The sequence below is a fragment of the Lissotriton helveticus genome, chromosome 1_1, assembly GCF_964261635.1.
Source record: "Lissotriton helveticus chromosome 1_1, aLisHel1.1, whole genome shotgun sequence".
Taxonomy (NCBI): Eukaryota; Metazoa; Chordata; class Amphibia; order Caudata; family Salamandridae; genus Lissotriton; species Lissotriton helveticus.
This window is the reverse complement of record NC_136057.1, coordinates 419,742,611-419,756,340: the sequence shown is the minus strand read 5'-3', so window position 1 is coordinate 419,756,340 and position 13,730 is coordinate 419,742,611. Positions and strand designations below refer to the sequence as shown.

Here is a 13,730-nt window from a genome sequence, read left to right as displayed (position 1 = left end):
GACGGAGATCTCCCTTAACTCGAGTTACTGAATAAAGACCCTGAATTCGAACCACCACGGACTCTGCTCTTCATACTTGAACTTATTTATATTGCCTAGAAATTCAGATCAAGGTAAATTACTAAAATATTTACCACAGAAGGCCAAACTCCGCTATGCCCTGTTGTTTCCAGCCCGACTTAAGGTGATCCACGACAATAAAACTCACTTTTTTGAAAGCCCCACGGATGTGGAAGAATGGTTGGAGGTGATGGACATTGAAAAGAACCCGGGGCCGACACAGGGATCAACGGCCAGCGGCTCCAAGGACGCCTTAGACCACACGGATGGTATGTCCACCACACAGCTCACGGACCCCAAACGGCGTCAGCCTACTGTCTTCCAACAGAATGAAGGGCAAAAAGACGCCGTCGCGATGGTGGGTTCCTTCTGGGAGGAAAGAGAGACAATACATACGGACACTGAGGACAGCACCTTGCATTCCGACTCGGAACACAGTATGGTATTGTTCCCGACAGTCACACCTAGAGCAGCGGATGAACTCCTCGACAGCGCCCAAGAATAACTGCTGATACGGACGATACCAGGGACTCTAAGATCTAATGATATCCTTTTTTTTTTGTATACTGGTTGAAAAGTCGAGTTCATGAAGGGGGGAGGGACTCTGTAACAGGGGGACCTGAGTCAGTTACTTAGCTATGTGTTGAGGTCCGACTGACCCGGGATATGCTTACCGTATGATGGATGTGATTGAAGGACCTCATGACTTCCATCCCCGCGAAGTAAGTGGTACGATACTAAGTAAGTGACAACAAAATCTCCCCCTAGAGGCTGTCAGTAATTGATGTTTACACAATGACTCTCCCGGCGGCGCCGTTGAGCCGGCAGCGCTGACAAGTATGGCGTTCTGGACACGGCCCATGCTTAGCCGACCCCCCAAAGGCGCATGCACCGTAGATTGTTTGGTTATGTTTTGCATTTTTTGGTTCGGCACAGCAAAATTCCTAGGCTGCGCCTATAAAGTTCGAGTTGGGGAAAGGGTGGGTAACGTCTCCTGGCTAGCATTGATGATACACTCAGCATTCATTTCATTTCATTTCATTTCAACACGAAATGATACTCATTGTACCACTTGTACTTGGACATGGCTGACACGATAGGGAAATATAGGCTGGCTACCTGGAATGTACGAGGGCTAGGCGCAGTACAAAAACGACACAGAATACACGCCTTTTTAATTCCCCAACAGGCGCAGATAGTATTCCTTCAGGAATCCCACCTAACACTGTCTGAAGCACACACATTGCGAAAAAAGTGGAGAGGGTCTGTGTTCTCCACGACGTACTCTGCCTTCTCCAGAGGGGCCACTATATGGGTATGACATGGCACTCCTTTTGTGGAATTAGAGAGGAAGGTAGACGATCAGGGACGCTATATCTTGGTGAGAGGCAGATTAGACGGTACGATGCTGGTCCTAGGAAGCATCTACGCCCCGAACTTTGATCAGGACAGGTTTTTAGCGACTATAGGGCGGGCCTTAACTGACTGGATAGATATTCCCTGGATACTGGGGGGAGATTGGAACATGGTTTTGAATGTTGACTTGGACAGATCACACCCCCCTCCAGACGACGGGAGTGCACAAGATGGTCGACTCATTTGGGACGTGGCTTCAGGGATGGGGACTGACAGACGTATGGCGTAACTTGCATCCAACACACAAGGTATACTCATACTACTCCCCAATGCATAACCTACATACTCGCCTAGACAGATTCTTGTGCACTACCTCCCTACTGACTAAGTGTACGTCCTCGGACTACCTCGCAAAAACATTTTCGGATCACAGACCGCTGACACTTGAACTACATTGGGGGAGAGTCCCTTCACCGGTACCCACCTGGAGACTCAACCCCTTACTTTTAGAAGATGCCCCGTTCCGCACACATCTATCTGATACCCTAACTCACTATTTCAGGGAGAACTGGGACTCCAGGTCCTCGAAACTAGTGGTATGGGATGCCATGAAGGCTGTGATACGAGGGGAAGCGATAGGCCAACTGGTGGGGGCCCGGCAAGAGAATTAAGGGAAGCTGCGTGAGGTTGAGGACCGCCTGAAAGAACTAGAGACGGCAGCGGGAGTAGACCCGGAGCGAAAGGAAGACTTACAGTTATGCAACATAGAACACGCGGAACTCCTAGAAACACTGAGGGTTATAGATTATAGGGACTATTTGCAACGCCAACATGCGGAGGCGGATAGATCTGGAGCCCTGCTGGCTCGCCTGGTTCGTGACACCCCCGACATCCCTGTGATTACGCGAATTAGAGACGAAACGGGTAGGGAGGTGACCACACAGTCGGAAATTAATGCTACTTTTAAGGCCCTCTTGGAAAGACTATATGCCCCCCGAGGGCGGTGGTGACGACATGATGGAATTCCTGCGAGAGCTGCCGTTCCCGACCCTGACCCGGGAAGCGTGGACTGAGTTGGCCGGACCCATAACACGACAGGAAATGAAACAGGCTATCCACTCCCTTAACCGGGGAAAAACCCCTGGCATGGACGGACTGCCTGCGGAATTTTATCAGGCTTATTCTGATACGCTGGTACCTGTCTTAGAGAAAATTTACAAGACCGCTTATGAGGTCGGCCACCTACCTGCCACGACCATGCAAGCTTCTGTGATCTCCATCCCGAAACCCGGCAGGGATACCCTTGACGTGAATAATTACAGGCCACTTTCGATGCTCCCTACGGAGTATAAAATACTTAGCAAAGCCATCGCTATGCGTGTACAGGCCCATCTCCCTACCTTAATCCTCCCAGACCAATGCGGCTTCCTGCCGGGGAGGAGCACTTCCCAAAACACGAGGAGACTCCACGCCCTCATGTCGGCCACACCACTGGACCTGCCACAGGCTGGCTGTATTGCCCTGGACCTCCGACAGCCATTCGACTCCCTGACGTGGAACTTTATGTTTGAGGTCATAGAGCGCTTCCGTTTCCCTGATACTCTAATAAAGTGGATACGCTTGCTGTATACCCACCCGACGGCTAGAGCACGTACGGGTAGATACACCTCGGATAGCTATGACATTTACAGAGGCACCTGGCAAGGATGCCCACTCTCGCCATTGCTGTTCGTGCTCACGCTTGAGCCTCTGGCACTCGCACTCCGGACCCGGGTGGCTGAGATGGGAATAAACGTCGGTGGTACACATAATCTGATCTCCATATACGCCGACGATATCTTAGTGTATCTCCGAGATCTGAATGGAGACCACTCACAACTGGCAACCATCTTTGACCGTTTTGAGGCCATCTCTGGCCTGGCCATAAATCCGTCGAAATCCCTGGGTTTCTATTTCCAGGAAGGACAACGACCTTCTCATATACAATTTGGTGACTATCGGATCCAAATAGCGCCGACCACATTTAAATACCTGGGCATTAATGTATATAGAAGTCCAGAAGACCAGATTGAGGGCAATGTAAAGAGGGCAATTACTGGTCTCCGAGGTAGTGTGATCTTTTGGACCTCCCTGCCCCTATCTGTCATGGGTAGAGTGGCGATTTCAAAGATGGTCCTCCTCCTCCGGATTTTGTACTACTTCGTAAATCTGCCGGTCCTCCTTCCACAACACATATTTGCCACACTGAACACACTACTGATCACCCTCATATGGGGCCCGGGGAGACGACGAATAAGCCTCAAAAAGCTACAGCTGAGTACCAGACAGGGCGACCTAGGTGTACCAGACCTGCAGGGTTATTACTACGCAAGCCAACTACAGTGGCTGACACGATGGGTGGCGGGTAGGGACCTGCACGAGATCGCGTTTACACAGGACCGACTGGCACGTGGGCAACTACACTCCCTTTTGCTGCCTACAGCCAGGATCCCCCGGGACTGTCTCCCTCTGCTGCGCACTGCCTTACAGTGCTGGCGAAAGGCACTGGCGTACACGGCTGGGACCGCCCCCTATGCGGATAACATCCCCCTGTTAGGACTCCCAACGCCGCAGGGTAGCCTGACACAACGCAGATTGCGGACCTGGACAGAGGCGGGTGTGGATAGAGTGGGCAACCTGTTTGGAGAAGACACGCTGATGGATCATGCCTCCTTTGTACAGTCCACAGGAGCCCCGTTACGCTTGTACCTACTACACGCCTTAGTGATTTACTATGTCCGGCGTACATGGGCTCCGCAGCGTAACAAACCGAAACAACATGAGCTGGTACACCTCCTCCACTATATGGGGACGGGGGACACCTAGTACGGTGGCTCTATGTGGGCATTAGGGAACACGCTGCTCTACCCCTTACCACACTCAGGGATGCTTGGGTTGAGGACACGGGAGAGGCAATGACAGATGGGGAATGGAAGATTGTCCTAGAACACCACAGGAGAGTGTCCAGAAACGTCAAATTCAAATTCATACAGGCTATGGTATTACACAGAGCGTATCTCACTCCCACAAGATCGATAGAATGTTCCCTAACTCCTCCCATAACTGTCCCAGATGTCAAGGGGATGAAGCTGATACCCTCCATATGCTATGGGCATGCCCGAGGTTACACGCCTATTGGGGGACGGTCAGACACGCACTACACGATATTACGGCCTTGCAGCTCCCGGAGGGGGCACTGCCCTGCCTGATAGGACACAGAAAGAGGCCCAAGACCCACAGAGCACAACTGAAATTCTTAGACCTGGCACTCTTGTTGGCAATCAGAGTTATAACTATGAGGTGGAAGTCGCCTAGGCCACCGAGTGCAGAGGTGTGGCATCCTGATTTGTTGAAATGGGGTAAAGCCGAAAGTGCGATCCTACACAGAATGCTGATAGAAATGGATAGTGTAGACCTAGAGCCATCACAGGGGGCCACTACATGATCATACACGAAAGGTGCAAAGCAATGGAACTGTGGGTTGGGGATATGACTGACAAATGTGAGGGTTAAGCCAGCCAAATGTCGATAACTTTTCTGGCCGAGATATGGCCCATGTGCCGAGGAAACAGTGTGTACGTGATGATTGCGCTACGAGACGGGAGGGTGGGGCAGGCGTGGGTGGGATGGAGTTTAACCACCAGATTATAATGTAATGTGAATGCACGGTACTTACTGATGTAATACGAAGGATGATATAGAGAATTTAAAGAACATGGAATAGAACAACCTGTTAAGTCGCAGACAGTATATGTTAGAAAACGAGAAAAGACTGTTAAGTGATAAAATGTTCAAAGTACAATGCAGTGTTTGATACAGTCATGAATAAAGTGTTTTTTAAAAAAAAACTGATCTACGATAGAGATATTTCCAACTGAAAAAGAGCACGCACAGAGGTGAAACAGAACTCGCAACACGGCACGGAAAGGGTTACCTCGAGAGAAGCAACACGCCTGGCCATTTATCTGTTACAACAATTTAGCAGAATGTGAAAATAAACCCCAACTGGTAAAACATTTGTGCATGCCGCCGCGAACGAGCCAACTGCTGCAAAAACACCAGAGGCCAAGAATTCACCATGGAAAGTTTAATATGGAAGCACACGGGTCTAAATGCCATGCACGCAAGAAGCTCCTGTGATTTACGTCGAAATAAAACACTATACGAAAGACGAAAACTTGTAAGCGCGCCCGAGCCGAGCACAAGATTGTGACACGACGCCGATAGTTCTATCTTATTCCCCTCCCCCTCACCCACCCCCTACAACTGGGAGTTTCAAGAAAGTTCACAAGCAAAGCTTTCATTCTGCAGGTTTCTAATCGAATGTACGAATGACCTTCAGGCAATAACATTATTACACCCTATAGACACGCGTTCCGGCTAACGGCTGATACCACCACACTTTAGCGGCATAGCTCCAGCAAGCAATCAAAATACTGAACGCTTATTAACAATTGCACCGTGCTGGAGATCCTATGTCTCGTGTGTTTGAATAACAACGTTCTTTATATTGCGCGTGCAGTTTATCTCCCAGGGGGAGGCGGGTTCAACTCCAAAAACCAATGTGTTGTATATACCGGTCCCCTTGCAAAGGAGCACGCCTGTAATAACCATAAACCCACCCTGCGTGCTACAGCTGTGCTGCCCGATCTATCCTGTGCAAGGGGAAATAAAGTTTGAGAATACAACAACTTGCTCACAACGCCCCCCCCCCCCATCACGAGAAAACATACTTGAAAAAGCAGTCAACTGCGAGAGGTTTGCAACACGCCTGGATTATTCCTTAATTATCTCTCACTATTCAGTGACATGCCTGGTCCGGGCTGCACATCACAGCTGATCGGTGGCAGGAGCTCAGGGTCACGGCCTCCGTGTCAGCACACGCGCGCGGCTGGAAGTCACCACTGCGGGCATAGAGCGGGGGTGCTCTGGGCAAGAGACATGGGGGCAGAGCACACATCCGAGACCCTGAAAGCAAAGAGGCAGCGCTGAGGGGCGGGTGCAGATGCTGCGAGCGAGGCCACAAAGAGTGCGAAGCCATCAACCAATCATGCCCCACTCAAGCACTGAAAAAGCAATATGACTCTTATTTACGAGAGACATATTACATTTTCTACAGAAGTGCGGGCGTGAAAGAACGCATGGACGGGGGGGGGTGGGGGGTTGCTGCTGGCCTGAAAAGTCACAAACTGAAGGATGGAACAGGAGGAGGCAGGGAAACGAAACTTTTTTAAAGGTAATGGGACCGATAGCTGTGGAATTACAATAATGACGACATGGCCGTCAGGAGGCGGGAGTACGTTTACATAAACCAATCCGCATGCAGCATTTACGATTGCAGCCAATGACATAGATAGGTAGAAAGTGGACGGAGCTTCCCCCACTATAGTGTATACAGCATCTTTCGTTGAGATAGCGCATGCGCTGCCTAGGCGAAACCTAAAAAAAAAACAGACACTCGGCTCTGCGCAGAGCCCTCAAGTTTCAGCCCTGGAGAGATATTTACCAACTCTTTTGTTTCTCTATATTTATCTACACTACAGAGGGGCAAGTTTTAAGCAGGTTGTAATGATTGTCTATATAGTTCTCTGTCTCTGTGACAACTCAAACCTAAATTTGGTCAAGCCAGACTTTGGAGGGTAATTATAATGGAACCCTTACTTTCTTTACATTGCAATACTTTTCATTTTTATATTTTGCTTAAAATCTAAGTAGTTGAATTAGATATTCATTCAGCAGTTGCTGCAACAGAAAAGTCTGGTTGTGCAAAAAACACTCGCTGGGTACATTTGAATACAAGAGGATTAGCTTATGTTATGGATTTTAAAGTCATTAGTAATATAAATGCCATGTGTCAAATACCGTTTATAAAAATATTGTCCCATTGGGTGTGGATTTTCTGTTATTAATTCTAGTGGGGCGATATTTCTATAAATTAGATTGGGTGCCTGATATTTCTGTCAGACTATATTTTGCCTAGATAGTCTGCTCCCATGCCTTGAAGGAATCATGCTGCAAAAATAATTTAAGACATAGCTGGCTGTGGAGTATTGAACCCAGTTGACACTAAATTGGTTAATGTGTTCCTAAAATAAATGACCGAAATTATTGATTTCATTGCATAGCTTTAATGTGGACTTTGCCTTCCTAAAATACAAATATGCAGGGATCCATTAGTTCACTGCCAGAAGAGCCTTTGTTCTTAGCCGGTAAATCCATCTCAATAGGCGACGCTCACGTGTTTTAGGTAATGAATGGAACAGATGCTAGTCTGGTCTTTTGAGACCTCTTGTGTAACCTAATATCTACCTTTATTACTTAGGTTGGGGCGAGGGAAGGATAATTAGCGTTAGCCTAGGGAATATGACTTGTATTGTCAGTCTGATTTTAAAAAAACAAGCCTTTGTAGAACGATAAGTGTTCAGCTATCTATTGGTCTTTCTTGCACACTTTGTATAAATTGATCTGCATCTCTGAGTTTTATCATTTTTACTCTGCGTAAACCAGTTTTTAAATCGCAAATCCACGGTGTACCTCTGGGGGGTGTTATCAGAGAATACATAAAACACACCGATTTCGTATGTCAAATGAAATTTGGAAAATAAAGCCGATATGGAGACAGCACATACTGTCATGTCAAAAAAATACATAAAATGTACTTTTCTGTTAGTTTTAAGTCATGCTTTATCCATTGAATCGTGGCAGAGCAGACTGTTCGGTGAACGCATTTATTTTAGATGCTGCAATCCTAATTTTATTACAAAAGCTGTTGTGTATTGAGTGTGTGAGTGTGGGGTGGTGCGCAGGAAGACTGTGTGCGTTGTTACACGCACAGACATTCTCTTTAAGTATTAGAATTGCCCTCTATGATGGAGTGATTTACTCTCACTCCCAGCTCTGCTTCCAACCCAGCTCGTTTGAAAAGATGCATATGGTTGCTCTTATCAAGTTAGACTTCCTGTGGGCCAGACTACTCTCTCTGGCACGACCCTCTGCCCTGTTTTTCCATTTTTACCCTAGGGGCAAGGATTGCTCTGTTTGTTGTATTTCCCTTTTAAAGAGTTTTCTGTTGTATTTTTTAGGTCTCGGCTAAACAGTGCATATTCTGTCTCTTTGAGACATTTTGTTTACACACAGTGGGCATACACCCATACCTTATTTATTGGTTTGCTTCTGTGTTGCTTGCATTGCCTTCCTTGCTTTTTGTCGAGCCATGACTGCGTCACATCCTCTTCTTGTTTTTGGCCCATCCCTGGAGCTTGGACCAAGTACTTGTGTCCTTCCACTTCACCCGTTTTTGCAGCTACTTTTTTTTTCTGTGTCAGCGCTCCACATGAGTGCTTGTGTTTTCCCCTTTGCCTCCATCCGTTTCTTCTCCACCCCTACCCACTTACTTCCCCCACCCACCCTTCCTGGTTTTTCTATGACCTGGAAGCATTTTCCCTTGTTGCTGAATGCATGTCTTTGAAATTGCTTCCCCCCCACTCGGCATTCTTGCTTGCCCCGTACCCTACCCTCCTCTTGTTTGATCCCTCCCACACCCCATGGCTCTTTGGCTGTTTGCTCCTTCCCTCTCCCACCATCATAGGGTGGTGCATGCTCCTTTGCTCCCTTCTTCTGCTGCCCGTCGTCCTGTTTGGCCTCTCCTCCGTCCCTTATGTTTGTTGTTTTACACCGTGTTTTTATTCTCATGTGCTTTATCCTTTGGCTTTCCAAAATCCCTAACGCCCTTTCCTGCGTTGTACTAGACAACCCAAGCGAGCTCACCAGACAAGCTGTGTTTGGATGAGATACAGCAAGCAGCCCCTTCTTTCCGAGTTTATAAAATAGTTTAGAGCACGCACTGTGTAGCAAAGGTTGCATCTTAACCATGAAATTGTAAAGCATTTATGACATTCTAAAACCATCGTCCTCGAACTGGCTACTTCACTACTTTCGCCACAGCCACCACACTGCCACTAGTCGTGGGCGGAATTTGCGTAATTGCGTTACGCAAATCTCCACTAAATGGTAAAAAATCTCTGCGAACACGCAGAAATTCCAGGAACATGCAGAATTGCTTTTTTGCGATGCTTTTTTCCTGTTTGCAATCACTGTTTGCGTGCTCGCGGGGAAATATCTCGCGAACATGCATTTTGAGAATGCGAACAAGCAAAAAATTACGCGTAGTCGCGATACGCAGAATTTTGGGCAATTTTGTGTTCTCCAGCGGAACGCTAAATTACGCAAATTCCACGAGTGGAACGGAATGTGCCGCCCTGGCCTAACTGCCACCTTTTCTCAAAGCAACCTGCATCGAGGAGCTGAAATTGTCCAGCAGAGTTTAAACACACTTCTAGCGCGGGTGTGAGAGACAGCGATCTGAGAGGGCTAATGATGTTGTTTTCAGCTTAAGAGAACGAATGCTAACACGAGTTAGTGTGAATTACGTCTTTATTTCATTTATGCGTTTTCTTCAGTGTTCGTTGTAGGTATTGCCTATGCTCGTAGCCGTATTCGTTTAAACGTTTAATAAAAGGCCCAGCCCAGAAAAAAAAACAGTCGGTGTGAACTACGTCTTTATTTCATTTAAGCGTTTTCTTCAGTGTTCTTTGTAGGGATTGCCCACGCTTGTAGCCATATTCGTTTCAACGTTTAATAAAAGTGCTGCTGACGTGCTCAGAGGCCCTTTGGTGATAAAAACGGATGGAAAGCGTAGAAAGAGAAGCACAAGAAAGAAGACGACTCAAGCTTAGGAAAGCATTGTGCACATGAACGGTCACGTGTTCTTCTTCTTTTTTTTTTTTTTTTTAAGTTCAAGATGATTTTATTGAGAAAAAAGAAGTTATACAAATAGTAAAACCAAATACAATATAAGTGATACATTCGGCCAGAAGTTGAAAAAATACAAACAGGAGCTCAACTTGGGAAGTGAGAAAAATATCTGTGAATAAGATTAAAAAAGAAATCGATGAGAAATAGAGGATCTGAACCAATAAAGGCCTTCCGCAAGTAAAAGCAAACCGTATCACTTTCTGATTTGAGAATGGGGACAAGGGAGGAAACAGAAGAAGAGAAAGATAAGTAGAAAAGCAGAGAAGATAGTAGCAGAAAAGATGAAAGGGAAGAGAGGACAGGAAAGCAGAAAGAAGAAAAAGAAGGATTCCCACAGAACTAACCCAATCTAGAACAAAGAACAGATAATAATTAGACAGACAAATCAACAGGGAACTGAGGGACCAACCCTTTCGAGGAGAGTTCCATATAATCATCCAAGGCTGTCCAAACCCCTTTAGAAATGGAAGGCGTAAGGTGTGCTAGATCGACCGAGGTGTGGGCACTGCGTAAAAAGGATATCCACGCCCACGCTTGTAGCCATATTCGTTTAAACGTTTAATAAAAGTGCTGCTGACGTGCTCAGAGGCCCTTTGGTGATAAAAACGGATGGAAAGCGTAGAAAGAGAAGCACAAGAAAGAAGACGACTCAAGCTTAGGAAAGCATTGTGCACATGAACGGTCACGTGTTCTTAATGCAGAAATACGTTCTGCTTCAGTCATGGTACCCGATGAATGTTTTTTTTTTTTACTCTAGAACCATGACCATCTAGGAAAAGTCTATGCCCGCAGGTCAGCTATTGTCTATGCGGCAGAGCTTCCCCGTGTCCTCAGTTGTTTACTTTGACTTCGAGCCAAAGCCACCAGGGAACGTCGGCTGCTTTCTGCGATTGAAGTTGAATGAGCTGTTGAACCGTGTTCCGTGGCATCGTGTGCTGTCCCTTGTGCTGAAGGACAGTTGTCCAATTGTGCTTGTTTCCAAGTTGCTCCTGCCCCCTCCCTCCCATGTTGCTGCTACTGTCCTTCCCACACTTCCTACTCCTTTGCTAGTTGTCCCTGTCCTTCCACCTTTTCACGCCATTGCTTCTCCCTTTTCACGCCATTGCTTCTCCCTTTTCACGCCATTACTTCTCCCTTTTCACCAGGGCTCAGAGAGTAAGGTGCACAGACCCTCCAATTGCAGCTTTTCCAAATGATATTGGAGACAGGTTAACACTGCAAATGTATGGGTGAAGTTATTTTTTGGTGCAAGTTGCAGAACGACCACATTTCACCTTTCGGCTTCTGAGGGGCATTTAAAGCCGCAAATCCTTTTGTTGCTTGCACCCAAACACTGCCCCCACCCCAAATATGGAAGCGATGAGAGGATTTCACTAATGCGTGGCTGCTGTGCTTGCTCGAAATTCTCCACTCTGTAAAAATGCAGTTTTTTCCCTCCTTTTCCTTTATTTAAATTCCATTTTAGTTCTTCGGGTATTAGTTTACCAAAACTTTTGCCAATTAAGTGAATTTTCTATTTGTTTTGCCATGTTCTACCAGCATTGTTGAATTTAAAAAAAGTGCTATGAGGCGGCCAGCATAGACCGTGTCTTAGCACTTTTTTTTAGCCTTCACGCATGCTGCAAAGCTGCCGTGCTACTATACAACATGGCTGAAATACATCTACATAGACAACGCCAATAGCTCTCGGATTGCTTGTTTCTCGTGCTTCTTGTGAGGAGAATTTCCCTTTCCTCGTGTTAAATCTGTACATTTCTTTCACAATAAAATGGTGCAATCGCCTGGCACATGTTTACAAAGTAGAAATTGAGGAAAACCGTTTTCCATGGCTAACTGATAACAAGCCTACATCATCAGCTGTCTTTTCTCTTAGAGTTTATCCAAGTTTTTGTGGGGGATAGCACTGCAGTTGTCGAGGCATTGCCTCCAGACCATATAGAGCAAACATTTTGTACTATTTCTAAAAGTCACTCTAGTCACTCTGTGCAAAAAATGAGATGTCTGGAAGAGCAACTATATAGTACCTGCATTACTGAAATGGAATGAGCCTTTGTACTGATAGGAGACATCTAACGGCAGCGTCTGTGATCTCACCCACCTATTCAGGGAACTAGTCCTCAGAATTAATACATATACTAATATGTAGGTGTGCTTGTGTTTCTGAATTGCTTTTTCAACTCTTTAGAGTTTAGTGATCGTTGTGGTGTTATGGAGTAGTTCATATGATTTCGTATGCCTTAGTACAGGTGAGAGTTGTTCTTGAGTGGAAAGAAACGAGTTGATCATGCACCAGTGAAATTCCTGTATAGTAAGCCTAGATATCTGTAGCTTTCTGGGGCTGATGATTGGTATAATTTCTTCCATAAGTTAAATCTACTCATAGGCAAATAATTCGTACGGTTAATGTAATTTCACAAATCACCTATGTGCAAAATCTAAGCAGAGGAATGAGAAACAGTTGTGTGTCAGAATACCCAATTGGGAACTCCTAGGAGCATAACCTCTAGGGCTTGATTAAACCTAGCTAACCAATTAGTCTGCACCCATAATGCAAGAATTGCTTCCAACACCCTACAGCATCCTCCTCAACAGAATTTACAGTTGGAGAAGCGGAGTGATAATCATCTAATATGGCTCCAGCATTGTAAGGAATTACCTAGCCCAAGTTTTGAATGCTTGTTTATGAAGTGTATCAATTAATTTTTTTTTTTCTCCTGTACTATAGTCACCACTTAAAATGCTCACTGGGGCATGTGCCACAGACTTTATTGTTCTGACTTAAAACACGACCAGTATTTCAGACAGATGCTTCCTAGCAAGCACCCTACATTTCTGAGTTGGTGACTTACACACAAGGTGTCATGTGGTTCGCAAATGGCTAGGCTTCCCTTCCCCAAATCCAACCTGATCTTACTTTCTCACAGACCACAAACTTCGCTATCCTGGGCTACCTACATGCTGCATGGTCTTATAATGCTCTCATCAGCTTTGACGTCCTCATTGAGCTCATTTCCCTTAAGAAATGACACCCCCTCCATCTTACATGCCAAGAACCTTAGGCTCACCATCAACTGCAAATTTGACAGGACCGCCCAAGTCAATGGCGTCACCACCTCATGCTTCCATACACTGAAGATGCAGAGGAAGATTTTGAAATAGCTCCCAGTCATCTGCCGGAAATCCTTCAGGTACACCGTGGTCACAAGCAAGCGCTGTAATGCGATCAACAAAAAAACTCACCAGAATGCTGCAGACCATTCAGCCAGAATCACTCTCAATCTTCCACGCCGCACTCACATCACACCACATCTGAAGGAGTTCCACTGGCTCTCTATTCACAAATGAGCATAATTCAAACTCCTCACGCACACTTTCAAGGTACTACACTGGACCAGCATACCCCAATAATCTCATCTGCTTGTACAAACCGTCCATACGCCTCCGCCTGTTCTTACTCATAC

The 13,730-nt window shown here is 46.2% G+C and overlaps 1 protein-coding gene across 8 annotated transcripts in view; it reads left to right on the top strand.

Moving 5' to 3' along the window:
* AMN1 (antagonist of mitotic exit network 1 homolog) overlaps positions 1-13,730 on the top strand; it is an 851,867-nt gene that overhangs the window by 443,983 nt on the left and 394,154 nt on the right. The gene's annotated exons all lie outside the window — the stretch shown is intronic.